This window comes from Lepus europaeus, chromosome 2, assembly GCF_033115175.1.
Source record: "Lepus europaeus isolate LE1 chromosome 2, mLepTim1.pri, whole genome shotgun sequence".
NCBI lineage: Eukaryota > Metazoa > Chordata > Mammalia > Lagomorpha > Leporidae > Lepus > Lepus europaeus.
In genome coordinates this window covers 44,739,365-44,761,402 of record NC_084828.1, presented here as the reverse complement: position 1 = coordinate 44,761,402, position 22,038 = coordinate 44,739,365, and positions in this window count along the sequence as shown.

The window sequence follows — 22,038 nt, the reverse complement described above, 5'->3', positions numbered from 1 at the left end:
CTTTTTTTAAATTTTTTTTATTTCATAAATGTGAATTTACAAAGTGCAACTTTTGTATTGTTGTGGCTCCCCCCGCCCCCAACCTCCCTCCCTCCCGTGGCCCTCCCCTCTTCCTCTCCCATCCCACCCTTTATCGAGTTTCATTTTTAATTACCTTCATATACTAAAGATCAACTTAGTATATACTAGATACATGCTCCCCACGTAGGATCTCTGTCCTTAATGTGTTTTACTATGAAACTTAAAAGCACTACTAGTCGAACAGTACCCTATACCTTGTGCGGTTGTGTGAGTGCAGCCTGTAGAAACTCATTTTCTTATGGAAAAAATAGCTTAATATATCTTGATTGTTTTTACCCATATAATTTACAAGATACAATTGATTTTGTCACAAAAAATATACAAGTTACACCAGGAATATACTATTAAGCTAGACAGAAAGTAGAATAGAGTACTAAGTATACAGCCTCAGAAGTGAGGGTTGGTTCTGAGACCTCACTCTGCCGCTTACCAATTGTTGAAAATTTTGATTAAATTACATATTTTTTTTGGCTTTATCTTATTAATCTGTAAAATAAGAAGATGATGATAGCACCTCTCATGTGGGGAGGTGGTAGATTTAATTAATGTATGTATGCCAATATTTAGAATGCTTTGATTAGTATCAGGTACATAATAAATGCTGTATTATATAAAGAGTAATTACTATTATTACTACTGTTATTATTATTGGGGTGTGAAGGCAGCATTTTCCATTATGGTCTCTTTTAGAGAATTTTATTATCTTGTGAAGGCTGTATTTTATGCATTTATGAGCAAAAAAAGCAAACAAAATTTTGTGTATTTACTACCAGTTTTAAGTGACTAAAAGGTTTGAGATTGCTTGTTATTTATGAATTTATTTTTTGAAGAATAAATCTATATAACATTTGAAGAAAAAATCAACACTTTGAGTGGATCTAAATCCAATTATAAATTTGTGTATAATTTTAATCTTGAAAAACTTACTGTATCAAAATGAGACAACTTATTGTTTATATACTTTAAAAATAAATATATGAAACTTTAAAATGCACAGTTGAATTTCATTTCTGAGGGTCAATATTGTATTTAAGGTGAGATACAAATCAGATTCCCTAAGCTAAACACACTAAAAGAAAAAATTGAATGTTATATTTGGAGAAATACGAGTACATTTTAATGACATTGGTAAGTATGAACACTTTTCGATAAATATACATGAGGATATTAATTAAAATATTAGTTCTGACAGTAAAATATCAAAACTTTTCTCAGTTTTCTATCTTTCCAATCAGTCATCATTATTAAAATATTTTAAAGACTTTCTTCCTTTCATTGGCTGGGTCTTTTCTCTTAAGAAGCAAAATAAAACAAAAGTAATCCACTTTCAAAAATGAATTGGAAATGTATGCATAGTGAATCGAAGCTCACATTACATGTTTTGTTATTTCATGTAGTTTGCAATTAGATGCATTTTATAAAATAATAGTCTTGATTTTGATGAGAAAATATGAGCATCCAAACGAATAACAAACATTTTTGAATTTCATAAATTTGGATTCCAGAAGCAAACTGGTAGAGAGGCTCCCAAATAAAAGACTACCTAAAGTACATGCAGGGCACTAATTCTCATAATTTCGCTTAAGTGTGTGTAAAGGATGGTTAATTGAAGAGCTGATTATGAGATGATTGGCCTCGGGTACATGAATAGATTTACTCATCTACTTAAGCACACAAGTACTTTTCCAATGTACAGTAGCCAAGGGTACAAATTGTCCCCTGAAATCAAGGTATTTCATTTCCACATTGAAAGATTAATATGTTTAAGGAGAAAAATCACTAACGTTGCATGATTTCTGTTTCCAAGAGCTCACATTAGAGTTTTAACAAGCACCTAAAATTTATCACGTTCTCTTCCTCCTCATCTTCTGGTGGTAAAGACTGAGTAATGTGTATAAGACGTTACATCCTAGACTTGTTATCTATGGCACTGAAATTTCCTAGATTGAAGCCAAGTTCGATTATCTGAATTAATACTGAGATTTACCATAAGAATTCCCTCTGCATGAAAACAGACATAATTGGATATAGATATTAAAAATGTTATGTATTCAATAAAAAGTAGACTTTCTAATACTATGTATAAAGGCATTTTTCCTTTTCATTGTATTCCATATTTTAGTTAAACTAAAATTCCATCAATAAGAATAATTACAGCAAAAATCGATAGCATATTTATGGGGCTTGTATTTCTGGACATAGTCAAAATTAATACATTTTTAGCAGAATTAGGAAAAAATTATAACTTCTCAAACTTTGTAAATAATACAGATTTCTGTTACACTTCTGGAAATTGCTAAAATATGAAATGCAATTTTAAGGCAAAACTCAAACTTGTGTCAAAGAAAAAGTAGTGCTTCTTCATGTTGTTCATAAAAGATCTCTGTAAATATTCAAAAAGCAACAAATCAAATACATCAGTGTACCAAATATGAAAAATAGCAGGGTCATATCTTTGAAGTACTACTCATTCTTTTAAAATTTTTAAAAATTTTTTTGACAGGCAGAGTGGACAGTGAGAGAGAGAGAGACAGAGAGAAAGGTCTTCCTTTTGCCATTGGTTCACTCTCCAATGGCCGCCACGGCCGGAGCACCACGCTGATCCAAAGCCAGGAGCCAGGTGCTTCTCCTGGTCTCCCATGCAGGTGCAGGGCCCAAACACTTGGGCCATCCTCCACTGCACTCCAGGGCCACAGCAGAGAGCTGGCCTGGAAGAGGGGCAACCGGGATAGAATCTGGCGCCCCAACCAGGACTAGAACCTGGTGTGCCGGCGCCGCAAGGCGGAGGATTAGCCCATTGAGCCACGGCATTGAGCCACAGCGCAGGCCAGTACTACTCATTCTTATTACAAGGTATCCATACTCTAAGGTGGCAATATTATGAAAAACTTTGAGCAACCATGCTTAAATTGGCTGTGAATATCTGAAATAGTTGTCAATAGTAATAGGAAATTTATGGTTATTTTACACCTCTAGAAAAGCTTTAGTTCCAGCCTATCAAAGTGCATTCTTTCCTGGAGGAGGCTCAGAATTACATGGTTTCCACATCTGTGGAGCATGTTGTGCTTCTCAATCATCCAACAGCTTTAAGGCCTGCATTAGGGATTGCCACAATGAGCTCACTGTTTGCAGGCTGTTTGTCCTGCCATGTGTGTTATCAGCAGGGCAGGGGCAGGAGTGCAAGGAAAAACAAAAGTGCCTGCCATCGCAGGATTACAGTCCATTCTTCAGCCTACGTAAAGCTGTTAGTGGAACCATGAACAAGAAACTTTCTTTGTTTTTACTTTCTTAACCAGCTTGACTTATTAGAAAGAAGAGACTTCTCTGCCTTTTCCTATCACAAAGCCCTCTGAGCCATTTTTTGAAACAGTTATAGCTTCCTGTAAATTTTTGCACAGGGAAATTCAATTCAGAGAGTAGCATGAAATACTGTCTTTATTATAAAATCCTAACATCAGTCAAGTTTCAACAATAAGGATTTTGTATTTCAGAAAATTTTATGAGTCTACTTATAACATTTTTCCTCAGCTGAATGTTTTTGATCTCAAAATGTTAAAATAGCATAAATTATACTTAAAAGATTTTTTGCAGGATTTTTGAGAATATCTGAGTACAAGAAATGAAAGTTATATATGAGAAAACATTGAATCATCTAAAAGCATATAAACATAAAATAATAATAATGCTTTATTCTGTTTGAAGATTACTTGTTATAATTTCTACAATAAATTTTAATCCATTTATTAATTAAAAAATCTCATGAAGTAAGCAATACAGAATCTATTTTAAGGCACAAATTTACACTGATTATTCTCCCAATATGACTTTTAGAAGCAGTAATCTTTTACTTTAGCAGTAACTGAATCTGCCTCTAGTGGACCAAATTCTTCTGAGGTTAATTAGGCTTCATTAAATGGAAGGGACAGGTGGAAATCAAAGGCATCTTTGCTATTTTCCACATACCTATCACCAGCTACATATGCTACTGGATGAGGATATGTAGGGAATTGTATAGACATGACTAACTCACATTTTATAAGGCTAATTGAATTTGGGTTAAAAAAATGACCTTTGAAAATCAATTGCAAGTTTGAACAAAAAGTTTTCCTATCCATTAAAAATTAATTTCCAAAGATGTTTTATGAGATATGACTTCTATCTGCTCATTTGTCTTTAATATGAATTTTTTAAACATATTGGGTAAATCAAGTTTGGGGATATCACAGAGAAAAAAACATGAAGAAATTTACAATGAAGCAAAATATTTTAAAGGATGGAAATTTATGTTTTAAGTCGAGTGCACATTTGCTGTTTAATAAATCACTGGCCAATTGTCATTTATCTTTTAGGCGCTGCCGTTTTATTTAGGATTGTGTCTACATGATGGACTCAATCAGAGCAGGATGGGGGCAAGACTGTTTTATGATAATGATTTGGTGGTCATTAGAAAAATCTCTAAAAAATCTCATGGAAAGCAGCCTGCCTATGTTAAGACAGCCAATTCCACTGTGTTTACTATTTCTCTAAGAACTTAAAGGGAAATGAGTTGACTGATGGAGAAAAAAATTTAACTTGTAAAACTGCATGCAAAGAGCTATTGTTTAGCCTTGAAAAGCTTTCTGTATGAATCTTCTGAAGTTATATAGAGATCTGTATCATCCTGACTGCCAGCCCAAACCTAGTTTTTTAAATTTCTCTTTGAATTGATTTGTAATTGTTTGCACTCTTTCCCTGATTCCTACTTGCTGGTACTTTAGTTTTTTATGGCTCAATTTTAACCCCTTATTCTTACACCCAACCTAAACACTGTGTTCTCTGAAGGTGAGAATGATCATTTATTCTCTAAAACTCTTAATTGTATACTAGCTCAAGATTGGAGGTAGGATGGGCGGGTTTGTAATTCTTGTCTGCTGGACTGAGTTCTGACTTTGCCTTGTCCAGTTGGCTCTGAAGCCTTGTAGTTCCTCCCGATTTCTTCCCCTTTTGTTATACCTCAGATCTAAATCTTCCTGTTTCCAGTACTTGATTTATTAATCCCGCTGTCTCCTGGGGACTCCATTGGTTGGCTATTTGACTTCTAAGAAGTGGAAAGCCCAGTACTTGATTTCCAAGCATTATGTCTTAGAAAGACACCTCTTGGGCATTTCCCCAGTTTTCTTTTTCAGGAGACTTGTGTCATGCTGTTAAAGTGTTTGATAAGATAACCAGCAGAAATAAATACTAAGAAACATTAAATTACATGTACATTAACTTAAGGAAAATCTGATTTTCCCACCACAGTTGACTTGCTTTCATTAAAAAATAAAAAGTGGGGACATTGATCTGAAAATGTCCCTCACAAATACTTTCTCTTTCCTTGGAAAAAACTCAGTTGTTATCATATAGATAAAGAGTCCTCAAAATTTTGGATGAAATTTTTAGTGCTTGCAATTCAAGTTATCAAAATCATTCATAAAGTCTTAATTTTTCTAAACACATGCTAGCTAAGGTCAGACAGCTTTAAACAAAACATGCACTAAACTTGCCATTCAAATCTGACTCAAAAACAAAGTGCTTTTGGTAGCGATTGAGAGAGCTTGGCAAATTGTTGCCTGCCTATGTCACGCCATTCAACAGCAAGAGACCAAATTATTTCACAAATCCAAAGTGCCCATTCTGCAAAAGGACTAATGACACATTCTGTCTCATAGATCTGCCACATAGTTCAACATGTTGTATATATCAGCCACTTAGTGTAACTCACTACAGAGATTTGCTAGGAAATGCAACCTAGTATATAGCCCTGTATGTGCAGTACAAAATAGCACATAAAAAACCATATCACATAGACTCCAGAGAAAGTAATTGCAAATTCTATTAATGTTATAATTATGTTCAGTGGAAAAGAGATTCCATTTCCTCAAATGTTACCATTTGAATAGCTGTTCAATTTATTTCAAAATTATTACATATTTGTTTAACACATATCGAGTGCTGATTCTAGTCTGTGGAAATAAAAGGGACTAAAAACATCATTTCTCTCCTCCAAAGCTCACAGATTGGTAGGCTAGACACACAAGGAAAATACAATTTATTTTCAGGATAATGGAGTTATATATGTGAGTATTATAGAGGTCCTCAGGGCATGGAGATATTCAGAATCAGAAGTTATTTTCAGTAATAAAAGTAAATCCAGAGTTGGTTCATAACCTGGCTATGCCAGAATATTTCAATATAACAGGAATGATCCTCTAGTATTTATGATTTACTCAACAATTTCCATAAAAGATAAATCTATAAACCAATATATATAAGTATATAAATTTATAGTGCAAATCACAATTATTCAAACATTAGACATTCATATTAACTTTTTAGACAGGTTGTCTCCTTGTAGTCAATCTATATGGGTAGTCACCTTATAAGAAAATTGTTCTGTCAGCAATATAAGGGACCGTTGCTGTGTGATTCTTATCTCCAGGAGAATCTATTTTGTCTATTTCCTCAAAATCTTGTGAACCAGACACTGGCATAGTCCCAGGAGGATATTTTATACAGAATCTGTGTAGTTTGGCAAACACCATTTCAAGCAGGCTAAAATATATCCTCTGTCTATGAACTCAATAGTCACTCTATCAAAGAAAGTATCGGGGGAGCCAGCACTTGTGGTACAGTGGGTTAAAGCCCTGGCCTGCAGCAACGGCATCCCATGTGGGCACTGGTTCAAGCCCCAGCTTCTTCACTTCTGATCCAGCTCTCTGCTATGGCCTGGGAAAGCTGCTGAGTCCTTAGTCCCCTGCACCCACATGGAGACCTGGGGGATGCTCCTGGATCCTGGCTTTGGATTGGCTCAGCTCTGGCCGTTGTGGCCTTTTGGGGAGTGAACCAGCAGATAGAAGAACTCTCTCTCTCTCACTCTCTCTCTCTCTCTCTCTCCCCTTCTGCCTATAACTCTGTCTTTCAAAATATCTAAAATAAAAAATAAATATTTTAAAAAAGAAGAAAGTATTGAGGTCAAATTTAACCCAGTCACACATTGCATGTCAGCTAGTCTCACAGTCTAATTGGTTATGATGTATTTCTTCCTTGGTGATGCTACTTCCTCAGCATCTTTCTCTGTTGAACTCACTTGCCTGATGGTCAGGAGGTAGCATTGTGTCTTTTCATTTCCATTATACCTGCATAATTATTACATAAGTGTCATGTTTATGAAGATTTTAAATAAAACCTCTCAGTTCATTAATACTCGCAGCATTATGTTCAATGATCCTTTATCAATCATCATCTATTTTTATTTATTTGAAAGGCATTTACAGAGAACAAGGGAGTGACATAGAGAAAAAATCTTCCATTTGCTGGTTCACTTCCCAAATGGCCACAGTGGCCCGGGCTGGGCAAGGTCAAAGCGAATAACCTTGAACTCCATCTGAGTCTCTCACATGGATTTCACAGGCCCAAACACTTGCTTTCCCAGCTGCTTTAATAGGGCCCTAGATGAGAAGTGGAACAGCTGGGATTTGAACCAGCACCCATACACGATACAGGTGTTGCAGTTGGCAGCATAGGTTGCTGCAACACAAGGCTGACCCCTCCTTATCTTCTTTTCAATCCTCCTCACTCAAAAATTTTGCAGAAAGTCAATTCTTCTTTCCTCAAATTTCTTCCTCCTTATTCCCACTAGGAACCATCACCGTCAGCACGAACTGCGGTCCAGAGAGACTTCCATTATGGATGCACTATCCCTTCCTTTCTTCACTAAGCAATTTATTACTCTTTGGTTCATCATTTTAATAAATACCTTTGAACATCACACCAAGGCAGAAATTTTCTTTATTTTGTACACAGAATAGTCCCAGGACACATAACAGTTCCCACATGAAGCTGATGCTGAATAAATGTTGAATTAATGAAAGGATTCCCTTGCTCCTCTGTCTGTAATCCAGTGTCCCACACAGCAGCTTAACCCACTACCCTGCAGTTCCTTATCCCTCAACTTACCTGATCTTTCAGCAGTACTGATGCTTTTCATTACTACCCTCTTCCTAAAATACTTTATGCTTTAGTAATACTTTTCCATTCAGGACTTTTCTTTCTTCTTTGTTAACTCACATCTCTATGAAGTCTTTCAGGGATTTCATCCCTGAAGAACAAGTCCTCTGTTCCACTGGCTACAGATACAAAGAGTATGGACCTGTGTTCCCTGACCAAGGCAACCCCTGCAGTGCAAGTCTTAATGGGAAGTTACCTTCTACGCCCCATTTATTGGATGTTAGTTGGATCTCAGGGTGATAATAGGGCAAAGCATATGAGATAGCTTAGTTAATCAGAAACTTTTACTACAAAGTGTATTCTGTATTCAAACATGACATTATATCATAAATAAGCTGTAATTCAAAATAGAGCAGATATCTGTATTTGGGCAGGTTTTCACAATTAAAGGGGTCCTGGATCAGGCCAAAATAGGAGTCACAAACTCAACCTAGGTTTCCCACATGGGTCTCAGGTACCTGCTGCCTCCCAGGGTGTGCATCAGCAGGAAACTATTCAAGTTTCAGGAGAGTGAAGATTTCACCTGAACTCAGGCACTCTGATAAGGCATGTGGGTATCTCATGCAGTGTCTTAACTACTGTGGCTACTGCACACCCTTTCTTGGAGTTTTGATACTATCCATTCTAAAGGGTGTGAGGTGGCATCTTAATGGTTTTTATTTACATTTCCCTGATGATTAGTGATGTTAAGAATCTTTCCCTATGTCTGTTGGTCATTTTTATGTCTTATTAGGGGAAATGTTTATTCTGGTCTTTTGCCTATTTTTTAAAATGGGATTTCTTTTCTTCTATTGAGTGTGTGAGCACTTTATAAATTTTGGATATTAATCCCTTATCAGATATATGGTTTGCAAATAGTTTTTTTCTCAAACTGAAACCTGGAAAATATTTCATTTTGTTGATTCCCTAGTTACGGATAAGGTTTTTAGTTTGATGGAGTCTTATTTATTCAGTTTTGCTTTTATAGCCTGAGGTTTGAGTGTGATATCCTTGACCAATGCAAAGGTGAAGAAGCTTTGTGTGGGGGCCGGCACTGTGGCTTAGCTGGTAAAGCTGCTGCCTGCAGTGCTGGCATCGTATAGGCACCAGTCCTGGCTTCTCCACTTCCAATCCAGCTCTTTGCTATGCCCTGGGAAACCAGTAGAAGAAAGCCCAAGCACTTGGGTCCCTGCACGCATGTGGGAGACCCCAAAGAAGCTCCTGGCTCCTGGCTTTGGATTGGCCCATTCCCAGACATTGCAGCCATCTGGGGAGTGAAACGGTGGATGGAAGACCTCTCACCCTGCCTGTCCCTCTCTTTGTCTGTAACTCTGCTCCTCAAATAAATAAATAAATATTTTTTATTAAACTTTTATTTAATGAATATAAATTTCCAAAGTACAGCTTATGGGTTACAATGGCTTCCCCCCTCCCATAACTTCCCTCCCGCCCGCAACCCTCCCCTTTCCCGCTCCCTTTCCCCTTCCATTCATGTAAAGATTCATTTTCAATTCTCTTTGTATACAGAAGATCAGTTTAGTATATATTAGGTAAAGATTTCAACATTTTGCCCATATAGCAACATAAAGTGAAAAAACTACCATTGGATTACTAATTATAGCATTAAATAGCAATGTACAGCACATTAAAGACAGAGATCCTACATAATTTTTTTTCAAATTAATTAATTTTCTATGCCATTTCCATTTTAACAACAGGTTGTTTTTTTTTTCATTTCCAATTCTCTTTATATACAGAAGATCACTTCAGTATATAATTAGTAAAGACCTCATCAGTTTGTGCCCACACAGAAACGCAAAGTATAAAAATACTGTTTCAGTACTAGTTATAGCATCACTTCGCTTTAGACGACACATTAGATAAATAAATATTTTTAAAAAGAATATGTAATAGATTTTAATCTTCACTCTATGCTTTTCCGGCGACTAGTTCAAAACAACTGCCATAGCTCAAGCAAGTGGTGGGGCAGAGGAAGGCAAGTGCCAGACAGGAGTGGGAGAGGGGGTCCTGTATATTCAGATTTTAACAGAAAATCTTTGAAGGGACTGGGCAGCTTGGGAGACTGCAGGGATGTTTCAGACACTAACATCATCATACCTTGTAGCAACATTAGTAGCACAGTTGACTTCAGTCACCACTTGTTTGCGATTATAAATTAAGTTTTAAATAAGCTATGTGAAAGAGGGGATGCCCGTACTGATACGAGGGCTCTAACAGATTTTGGCCATTCAAACTGTTGACGAGAGAAAATACCATTTAATCAGTTGAAAAGAATTTCTGAGACAAGGTTTAGGCTTCTTCCACGGATGTTATGGCACATTAGACGTCTATGTTTTTAATTTTTGTATCTTTATTTGAGAAGGTGAGGGAGAAAGAGGAGAGAGAGAGTGAAAGAGTGAGTGAGCAAGCAAGCTAACAAGGGCACCCATCTGCTGGTTTACTCCCTAAATGAACACAATAGCCAAAGCTGAGGTAGACCAGACTGAATCTGGAAGCCAAGAATTCAGCATAGATGACAGAAACCCTATTTCTTGAGCCATTATCTTCACTGTTTCCTGGAGTTTGCATTAGCAGGAAGCTGAAGTCAGGATTCAGAACTTGGAATCAAACCAAGCAATTCTCGACTGCTATTCTAAATACTCATCCTTGTCTATTTTTAAAAAGTAGTTGAATACTGTGTCCTATTGGAGTCTGTCCAAAAACATGAGCCTTTCCTCTTAATTCTATAGGGATTAGATTTGATACTTAGTATCTAATCCATTTCTTGACTATGGTACTATCGGGATAAACTCATTCATGATTTGACAGATATAAAAATTATCCATTTATTACTTAAATGGAAGGATTTATAATTTTTGCTGCTAGGAAACTTATTAAAATAAGTATGCTTAATCATGGATGGTCTGTCTGTTGTCTAGACTTCTCCAAGCAATCTTTTTCTTTTACTTTGATAAACAGTTCTCCTGGGCTCTATGCTCAACCTCAGAGAAATCAGAGACACTGATCCACTGTTTAAAATCAACTGCTTTGCAAACTTCCATAGTTTTTCTGGGTACTGGGTTTATGGTTTCTGAAAAATGAGCAGCTGTTCCTCCACTTGATCCCCTACTATCTTCTTAACTGATCTATGTGGTACAAAACAATCAACCAATGCCTAGTAATTGGAATGCTGGAGCAATGATGATTATATTTCATTTAAAAACTTAAATTTCAATAATTTTAAGGATTTCAATATATTTTGAAGTATAGGAAAAATTTAATGGAGTTAGCTAGATAATGCATAGATCATTACCTAATTCTCAAATTGTATGCTTCCAATGAACTGTGCTTGAATAAAGTTTACAAAGATACACATCAATGTGAAGTACAGACTTATCTATGAAGAATGAAATTAAATTATCATATGGTTCCAATGCTCAGAAGGCTATGGACCTCTGAATGCTGGGAGTATTTAGAAATAATGCAGCCATTTGGAGAATGAACCTGCAGATGGAAGATTTCTGTCTCTCCCCCCGCCCAACTCTGCCTTTCAAATAAGTAAATCTTTTTAAAAAAGTAAATATAGACATGTTTTCACTATATACATCAAAATACATAATAGATTTTCACATACAGTGTGATACCATGTAACTATCTGCAAATCTCCTGGGTAAGAAACCTGTAGTATTGGGGCAAAAAAAATACCTTTCCACCACAAATTAAACATAAACTAAAATAAGGATGAATATGATATCCATGTCTCAAAAAAAGGCAGAATTTCTATAAATTTGCTTTTGCAACATTTAAATGGACTTCAAAAAGCTCATGGAAAAATGAGCTAAGTTTGCAGTGAGGGTTCAGCCCACTGGTTAGGATGCAGATTAAGATATTCATACCCCACATCAGAGTTCCTGGGTTCAGTTCATAGGTTTGATCCTGATTCCAATACTTTTGCTGATTCAGATCCTGGGAGCAAGCAGGTGATGAATCAAGTTGGTTACTATCCTCACTCTGTCTTTTATGACCTTGTCTAAATATGATCAGAGTCGGTAAACTTGGAAGGCTTCCATAGCCTTGGCAACTCATGACGACAGCCTAGGGTGGTTACTGGCGCCATAAACTAGAGTGTCAATTTGTTGGGTCAACAACAGGAGCCACTGCGCACTTGCTCCTCATGTGGGATCTCTGTCCTTAATGTGTTGTACATTGTGATTTAATGCTATAACTAGTACTCAAACAGTATGTTTCACTTTGTGTTTCTATGTGGGTGCAAACTGTTGAAATCTTTATACTAAATTGATCTTCTGTATATAAAGAGAATTGAAAATGAATCTTGATGCAAATGGAAGGGGAGAGGGAGCGGGAGAGGGGAGGGTTGCGGGTGGGAGGGAAGTTATGGGAGGGGGAAGCCATTGTAATCCATAAGCTGTACACTGGAAATTTATATTCATTAAATAAAAGTTAAAAAAAATTATGTACTGCTACCTGTATGGGAGACCTGGATTATACTCCTGGCTCCTGGCTCCTGGCTCCTGGCTCCTGGCTCCTGGCTCCTGGCTCCTGGTTCTGGTCTTAAACCAACCCCAGCACAGCACAAATGTCCCAGCAACTGGAGTATTTGGGAAGTGAATCAGAATAGGAACTCTGTTCATCTTTCTTTTTCTCTCAAAAATAAATAAATAATTTTAATTTTGTGAATTTTTTAGAATCCATGCATTTTCCCATAATACAATTTCACTGTTTTTGATGACCCCACATAAAGTTTAAAAGAGTTGTCTTATCAAGTATGCATTTAAAAAATCTAATATAGACATGGCATTTGGCCTTGCAGTGAAGATATCCATAAGGATGTCTGCATCTCACCCCAGAATACCTGGGTTTAAGATGCTATTTTGGGTCCTGATTCCAGCTTCAAGGTCATTCAGACACTGGAAGGAAGTGGTGATGGCTGAATGAATTTGGTTTCTGCCACCCATAAGAGAAACCTGGTGTTAGTTCCTGGTTTTAGGCTTCAGTCCTCCCACTGATGCAGACATATGGGGAATGAGCTCTTTCTCTCTATGTCTGTTTCTTTGTCTCTTTGCCTCTCTGTCTCTCTGCCCTTCAAATTAAAAAAAAAAAAAATCCTGTTCCAATCAATATGAAATATGTGTTTAAAATATCTCCAAATAATATAGAAAGACTAGAGCCATCCGAAGTTTCTGATCTAACCTTATTTTCTTATGGACAAGTGATGTTTGGCTAGAAACATGTGAACATTATAGCAGCCTCATATTTGATGGGCATAATAGGGTAGTCACTTTTTTTTTTTACATTTTTCTCCACTAAATTTAAAAAGTAACAAAGGTCTTTAAAACTAACATCCTGTTCTCATCATCTTTTTTTTTTCCTTTCTGCTTCTGTGTGGATATCCCTACATGCTCTACTTGATAAGGAATCAAATCCCAAGTCTCTGATACAAACATGAGGATATACTTGTGTGGAAATGCTGAACTGCTTCAGTGTAAGGTTTTCAGTCTTCTGGGTCATCGTGACCCAACCTCTGGCAGTACAAAGGTGCAGATCGAGTCAGAAATCAGAAACGGACATCAACATCTATCGCTGATCAAGCAGAGTTGAAAGTAGTTGTAGTATTTAAGCTGTGTTGTCTCCTTGGTTAGTCAGCTTGTGCTTGTCCATGTAAGCCTAAGGAGGTTGAGGTCTGCTCTCTTGTCTTTTGTACAGTAGATCTGATTTATGTATAGAAGCTGCCCTAAGGAGTACATTGGATAATAGATAATCAGAAAAAAAATTCAAATTTTTAAAACATTGCAAAGTCCTTAGGGCAGCTTAATACAAATATTGGAATTAATATTTGGCCATGCCTGATTTGTATCCAATGCTGAGTATAAAGATGGCACATGTGGTCTTCAATAAAGCGGAAATTGGACATTTTAGTTCTTTATGATATCAAATACTGCAAAAGAATTTATCTCCTCCCTGGGATATGGGCTTATACATCATGATATTCCCTGGACAAAACTGAAAAGGAAATTTGGTTAAGAAATTTTAGGACTTTACAGTACCAACCATCTGTATTAATTACAACCAACAACACTTCAACAAGTTACTGATAATTTCCTTACCAAAGACATTAAACTCAACTGATTATGTGGACATTTGTGTGTCTTAAAGACACAAATGACTTCATCCCTCTACTACAGAGTATCCTACTCATACAAATAGGTCTGACAGGTAAAGAAAATATCTCATTCACTTATTCACTTTCAACTTCATTGAACTGGTTAAATAAAAAGTTTATTACAAGGAATTTGAAGAATTTAATGAGCTAAAATGCTCACTCTGATTTTGTACTTTTTTTAAAAAATATATTTATTTATTTATTTATTTATTTATTTATTTATTTGAAAGGCAGAGTTACAGAGAGGCAGAGGCAGAGAGAGAGACAGAGAGCAAGAGGACTTCCATTCACTGGTTCACTTCCCAGATAGCCCTAATGACCAGAACTGCGCTGATCTGAAGACAGGAGGCAGGAGCTTCTTCCAAATCTCCCAGTCAGTTGCAGGGGCCCACGGACTTGGGCCATCTTCTACTGCTTTCCCAGGCCACAGCAAAGAGCCAGATTGGAAGTGGAACAGCCAGGACTCAAACTCGTGCCCATATGGTATGCTGGCACTGCAGGTGGTGGCTTTACCCACTACACCACAGTGCTCGCCCCTTTTGTACTTCTTAAATTCAATTTACAACATGTACCTAGACCCTAGCTTAATATATAACTGTTATTTTACTTATTTCTTGTTAATTAAAAAAAAGATAATAAAAGTTACTAACACTCAGATACTCTTGAGCGCTTTACAAATATTTATCCATGTTAATTTTCATGAAGAACATTTTATTTTATCTTATGTATTGAATTTCAAAGATTTATTTATTTGAAAGTTGGAGTTGCACAGAGAGAGTAAAAGTCAGAGAGAGAGAGAGAGAGAAAGAGAGAGAGATCTTCCATCTGCTGGTTCACTCCCCAAATGGCTACCATGGCTGGGGCTGGGCCAGACTGAAGCCAGGAGTCAGGAGCTTCTTTGGATCTCCTATGGTTGCAGGTGCCCAAGCACTTGGGCCATCCTTTGCTGCTTTCCCAGGCACATTAGCAGGAGCTCTATTGGAAGTGGAGTGGCCGGGTCTCAAGCCAGTGCCTATATGGGATGCTGGCATCATAGGTGGCGGTCTTGCATGTTACACCACAACTCTGGCCCTTGAAGAACATTTTATTAATATTATTTTATAGCTGAGTAAATTGACAGAGAGACTAAGTACCTTGTCTAAGACAACCCAGCTTCCAATGGATAGAACCAAAAATTTAATCCCAAACAGTCTCACTCCAGTCAGAGCTTCATCTCCACACTTTATGACCAGTTACTAAAAAGTTATCCTAAAAATGCGATATCAAGCTCAGGAAACCAAAAAGTGGTTTTCTAGCATGTATTGATTCCCACTGATTTTTGAGGATGTAGTAAAAAAAAAAAAACATAAAATAAAGCTTTACTAATCAATTTTTATGTCATATGAAATTATTTTTGCTAGTCTAATATATTACTCAGGCACCTTCAGAGCATGCTCTGAGTTTGTCACCTAGGTCATTAACCATCCAGTGTTAAACAGAGCCTGGATATGGGATACACTCACTGGAGAAAAAATTGACAAAGACAGCAAAAGGCACAGTCATTGTGTGTGACAGTTAATTTGAAGTGTTATCTTGGTTGAGGATAACATTTAAACCGCTGAACTTAGAATAAATCAGATCATCCTCTACAGCGTGGATAGGCTGCATCCCATCAGCTGAAGGCCTGAATGAGACAGGAAGACCAGCCATCCGGAGGAAGGGGGCACTCTTCAGCAGCTGTCTTAAGATTTCAGCCTGCCCCCAACAAACTGTTAGTTTTATTTCTTTAGAGAAACCTGACTGATGCATTATTATATATATTATATATTATAAATTGCTTATTTTTAAAAATTTTTAAAAAATTATTTGTTATACAAGTTTCATGTATTTCATTTATACAGATTTAAGAACATAATGATACTTCCCCTACTACTCTCCCTCCCAGCATTATGCTTATTACAGTTTGGTAGGATATAATATGTAGATATATGTCTAATAAAATGCAAAATAATATCTGAAAGAGAAACATGTAAATAAATGTAACAATGGCATTACTTTGTCTATGAATTTCTATTTCATCAAAAGATTTCAGTGGTAGTTTCTGAAGATAAACAGAAAAATAATGATCTACATGGGAAGAGGACCATGTGAAAATTTTAAAAGTCTGGCTGAGCCAATTGGATATGAAGAGATATTTTTGATCAAATAGAGAATTACAATTGTAGGGGACTCTGAATTGCATCATGACTTGGGGGGAGGGGAAGCAATTCTCACTGGAATTTATGAAAATGCTTCTCCCTAAAGTTGTGTGAAACATTACAGGGGCTACAACGTGCCAGGCCATATTGACTGAATTACAACCAGAAAATAGTGTACCTCAGCTTTGAGCTATCAGAATGGAAAATAAATACTAAAGCTGAGAAAATACTGTAAAGGAAAATTGATAAAATCTGATGATTTCAATGTGGAAAGCGGAGAATGGAGGATTCAAAAAATAATATTTAGATTGTGGTTCTGAAGAACATTGAGTTGGGAGTTTGAACTCATAAAAAGTCAACCTAATTTTGAACTCCCTCACAATTTCCTGGAAGAACTATAATTGATTTTTTTTGAAATGAACGGAATAGTTTAAACGTACTTGAGGCAGACCATAGCCCATTCTGCAATAATAAGTAGGTTGCCAGATTTATTACTGTATATATGTGATAAAATATTACTAGGAACAAGTGCTTAGATTTCCCAAAATTTTATGTTGATATTTCATGTTCTAAACCACAGTAAGCAAATATTAATTTTATACTTTCCAACCAGGTATGTAGTTCCCTGTTTTATAGTTTTAGTATGACAACTGTTTTGTAGGTTTTGTTGATGGGAGTCCACTGGTACATTGAGAGTTCATTAGGTTTGAGTTTTAAAAGAGAAGTTGGCTTACAAAAAGATACAGAGTTTTTGGGGCCCGCACCCTGGCTCACTTGGTTAATCCTCCACCTGCGGACCCAGCATCCCATATGGGTGCCGGGTTCTAGTCCCGGTTGCTCCTCTTCCAGTCCAGCTCTCTGCTATGGCCTGGGAGGGCAGTGGAGGATGGCCCAAGTGCTTGGGCCCTGCACCTGTATGGGAGACCAGGAGGAAGCACCTGGCTCCTGGCTTCGGATTGCTGTAGCTCCGGCTGTAGCGGCTATTTAGGGGGTGAACCAACGGAAGGAAGACCTTTCTCTCTGTCTCTCTCTGTCACTATCTAACTCTATCTGTTAAATTAAAAAAAAAAGATACACAGTTGCACATTAATGGGAATCATAATAAATAATAATCATAAATAAATTACTAGGTCTTTTTAAGATTTATTTATTTATTTATTTGGAAGAGTTACAGACAGGCAGAGGCAGAGAGAAACAGACACAGACAGAAACAGAGAGAGATTTTCCATTTGCTAGTTCACTTTCCAAATAGCCGCAGTGGTCAGGGCTGGGCCAGGTCAAAGCCAGGAGCCAGGAGCGTCATTCAGGTCTCCCACATAGGTGCAGGAACCCAAGCAGCAGCACTCGTAAATGCCTAGTTTTAAAATTTATGGATGGGAGTCAGCACTGTGCTGTAGCAGGTTAAGCTGCCACCTCCAATGCCAGAATCCCATATGCGTGCCAATTCGAGTCTTGGCTGCTCTGCTTCCAATCCAGTTCCCTGCTAATACACCTGGGAAAGCAGCAACAGATGACCTAAGTCCTTGGGTCCCTGCACTCTCATGGGAGACATGGATGGAGCTCCTGGTTTCTGACTTCTGCCTGGTGCAGCCCTGGCTGTTGTGGCTATTTGGTGATTACACCTGTAGATGGTAGATCTCTCTCTCCCTCCTTCACTTTCTTTATAATTGTGATTTTCAAAATAAATAAAATAAATCCTTAAAAACATAAAAATATAGATGGACTTATTTAAAATTAAATATTTTTAACTTAAGTTATTACATAAGGACTATACAGAAGAAAGTATATATGTAGTATGTCTTCCAGGGATTCATTCAAAAGAGTACAGTAATCCATCATGGTTTTATGGTACTTCTAGAATATTCTAGTATTGATGAGATTAAAAACATGCTACCCTGTTATATAGCTATATAAGTAGTGAGTTAATAGATATTCTTTGACAATGATGTTTCAATTAGGTAGCAGAGCCAACCAACACTATGACATTGTCAAAGGGGACATTATGGCATTGTTCAAGACCCAGATGATTTTTTTTTAAATTATTTCTTTTTTTAAATTCATTTGACAGGCAAAGAGATAAAAAGAGGAAAATGGAGACAGACAGATCTTCCACTTGCTGATTGGCTTGCCAAATGCCCACAGCAGCCAGAAGTGGATCAGGCTGATGCCAGCAACTAGGAACTCCAGCCAGGTGTCTTTATGGGTGGTAAAGACTCAAGTACTTGGATCATCATTTACTTCTTCTCATGGTGCATACTAGTAGGAAACTGGGATTGGATACTGAGCTGTGACTTGAACCCAAGCACAATGATAAAAGATGTGGGCATCCCAAAAGAACTCCAATTTGGATTATTTCATGTGTAATGTGCCAATGGTTCAAGTGCTTGTGTTCCTACCACCCATGGTGGAGATCTGGATGGAGTTGCAGGACCCTGACTTTGGCCTGGCCCAGCTCTGACTCTCGTGGGCATTTGCATACAGAACCAGTGGATGGAACATTTCTGTCTTTCTGTCTCTCTGGGTGTCTCTTTTCCTTTGAAATACGATATGAGAGATTGAGAGGGAGGAAATGGATATAACAAAAGGGATAAATTGACACAATGTGTTTATGTGTGTGTGTGTGTGTGAGAGAGAGAGAGAGAGGGAGGAAAAGGAGGTAAGAAAATGGGTAAAGTGATACAAATGGTACAATGTGATGTTATTAATCTGAACACTGTTTCACAAGGTAGCCAGACATACAGAAGGTCTCCTGGCAGCCATGTTTGCTTTGTACATGGAAACTGCCTGAGTGTTGGAATGAAGAGCAGCCGGGGAACAGGTAAAAAGAAAAGTGAGGGATCTTTATCTTCCAGTGTGTTCATCTTTTGTCTCCTATTGCTCACTTCACAACCCAGGCCTGGCTCTCCTGCAGCCCCATGTCATTGTCCAGCTCTTGTGTTTCCTCCAGAAACCTTGCCAAGAGTCTGAAAGACAAGAACCAGCACATGGGCTCTGATCGCAGAGGGGACACCTCAGTGAGAATCTGAGAAGGTGCTTAGAGTGCTTATCACAATGAATCAACCTGTGCAAAGCACTTAGAAGAATACTAAAAGGATAGCCAATAATAAATGTGTTCGCTGTTACCACTCTGAGACAGGTTGAGGAGAATGTAAAATAAGACTTACAATAAAAGAGTTGCTTTTGGTTGGGATTGTAATGAAAGTCTCGGGGTCTGAAGATTGCTTCTGATGTTATGGGTTAAACAAAGACATAATTATAACTTCATGCAACAGAATTTCAACAAAAAGAAAAAAAAAACTAGAAGTGGTCATTTCTTTCAGGTGTTTTTCCAACAAAGACAAAGAATAGAACTATTAGAGTGATTTCAGATCAGGCTCAGCTCTAGTTTGGATGATGACCCAGGAGTGCTGACCACAGGAGGGAATAAAACAGTTCTCTCATAGTTTTAGAGTGGATGCCAGAACCATAAATGAAGAACAGTTTTGGACTTTCTCTCAGTATGTATCCATTTAGTAGCATCTTTTTATGACTTTAAGGCTTGTGAGTTGCTGGAATGCATTACTGAGGAAGACTGGAGTCATGGAATATGTCAGGACAAACAGCTCTAACTTTGAGGGAACAAGGCACAGAAAGTTTCTAAGAAATGAAATTCTGCCCAAAATCACAAGGATAGACCAGATCAGTGCCCTGAAGGTAAGGATCTTCTGGTGAAAGCTTTGAGATGCTCCAAGAACAAAATAATAAAAGCACAAATGTAAAAACATAACAGCTATTTATGTCCACCTGTGGCATCTCTCCTCCTTCCTAATTCCCTTCTACATTCTAGTTTTCAAGTGAAGACTTTCTTGGTACTGTTAGCAAACTACTGCAGTATAGTATTTTCAAAGTTATCAATATGTGAGAGATTAACTTCTATAAATACACAATGGGATTTCAAACTTATGTAAATCTAGAAGCTGGAATAACAAAAATCCTTTTCTGTCATTTTTAGTATTTTTTAAGAAAAAGCACCCCAAAAAAGATGCTGTTTTGTTTTATTCTAATTATTATCACCCAAATGGAAAGAGACCAAATGTATCTCAGGCCTGTCTGTTTGCATTTTAAGTGGGATTCCCTCCTTGAAGAAATTTTTGCATCATCAAGGGATTAAACTGGCAGCTGTCAGCCTGTTCTCATGCAGACCACAGAATTTGCCCCTCCTTCTTCATGTCTAATGGAGATTTGTGCCAGATGCTCGGAAGAAAGACTGGATTTCAAAATCTTACAGTCAGCAAGGGGTGGGGAGAGCGGGAGAGTCACAGAAGAAAATGTCAGAATAAAAAGTGCATTGCCTCAAAGTTCTCAAGGATTTGAGAGCCTGGAAACCTGTGCATTAACGTGATTTCTCTAACAAACAGCACAGAGTCATCATCAAATTAAAAATGCAGAATCCTTGTATGGTCAGAGTGGGTTTCCTCCTGTTGACACTGTTTTCTTGAACTCAGGAAAATGTCGTACAAAAGTATCAACTTTTAAAGAAGACTGCTCCCCCCAAAATAAACACAGATGTGACTGCCAACAAATGATCATTGCTCAATGTTCAGGGTCCATACTATGAGTGTATAAATTATGTGTGTTTTATGAGTGTGAGAGAGCATGTGTTTAAACATATGGATAACCATGTAATGAAAAACTTCTGTGATTTTTTTTTTCATTTCCATTCTTGCTTTTTTTAAAATCTAAGATAAAATTGCTACCCATCATATTTTTGTATTTTTGCAAGCAGTAGCAAGTATATTAAATTTGTTTATGGACTTATATTCTTAATGTTTAAGGATTTATTTTATTTATTTGAAAGGCAGAGTTACAGAGAGAGAAGAGACAGAAAGAGGGAGAGAGAGAGATTTTCTATTCACTGGTTCACTCTACAAATGGCTGCAATGACTGTGGCTGGGCCAGACAAAAGCCAGGAGCCAGCAGCTTCTTCTAAGTCTCCCACTTAGGCCATCTTCTGCTGCTTTTTGAGGTCGTTAACAAGGAGCTGGATCAGGAGTGGAGCAGCTGAGTCTTGAATGCCCACATGGGATGCCAGCATTGCAGTCGGTGGTTGTACCTGCTGCCACACAACGGTTGCCCCACTTTCTGTTTTTTCTTTTCCTTTTCTAAAGATTTATTTATTGATTTGAGAGGCAGAGTTACAGATAGAGAGAGGGAGAGACAGAGAAGTCTTCCATCTGCTGGTTCTGGTTCACTCCCCAAATGGCTTCAATGGCTGGAGCTAGATTGATCTGAAGCCAGGAGCTAGGAATTTCTTCTGGGTATCCCATGTGGGCACAGAGGCTCAAGCACTTGGACCATATTCCACTGCTCTCCCAGGCCATAAGTAGAGAACTGGGTCAGAAGAGGAGCAGCTGGGACACGAACCAACACCCATACAGGATGCTGGTGCTTCAGGTGGGGGCTGAGCCACAATGTCGGCCCCCTACTTTCTTAACATTTAAATTTATAATTTAACAACTTATCCCTGGATAAATTCAAAATCAATTCAATCCTAAAATATTTTAGCACATTTTACTGAGACTCTAGACCACTGTATAAACTTTATCCAGTCTG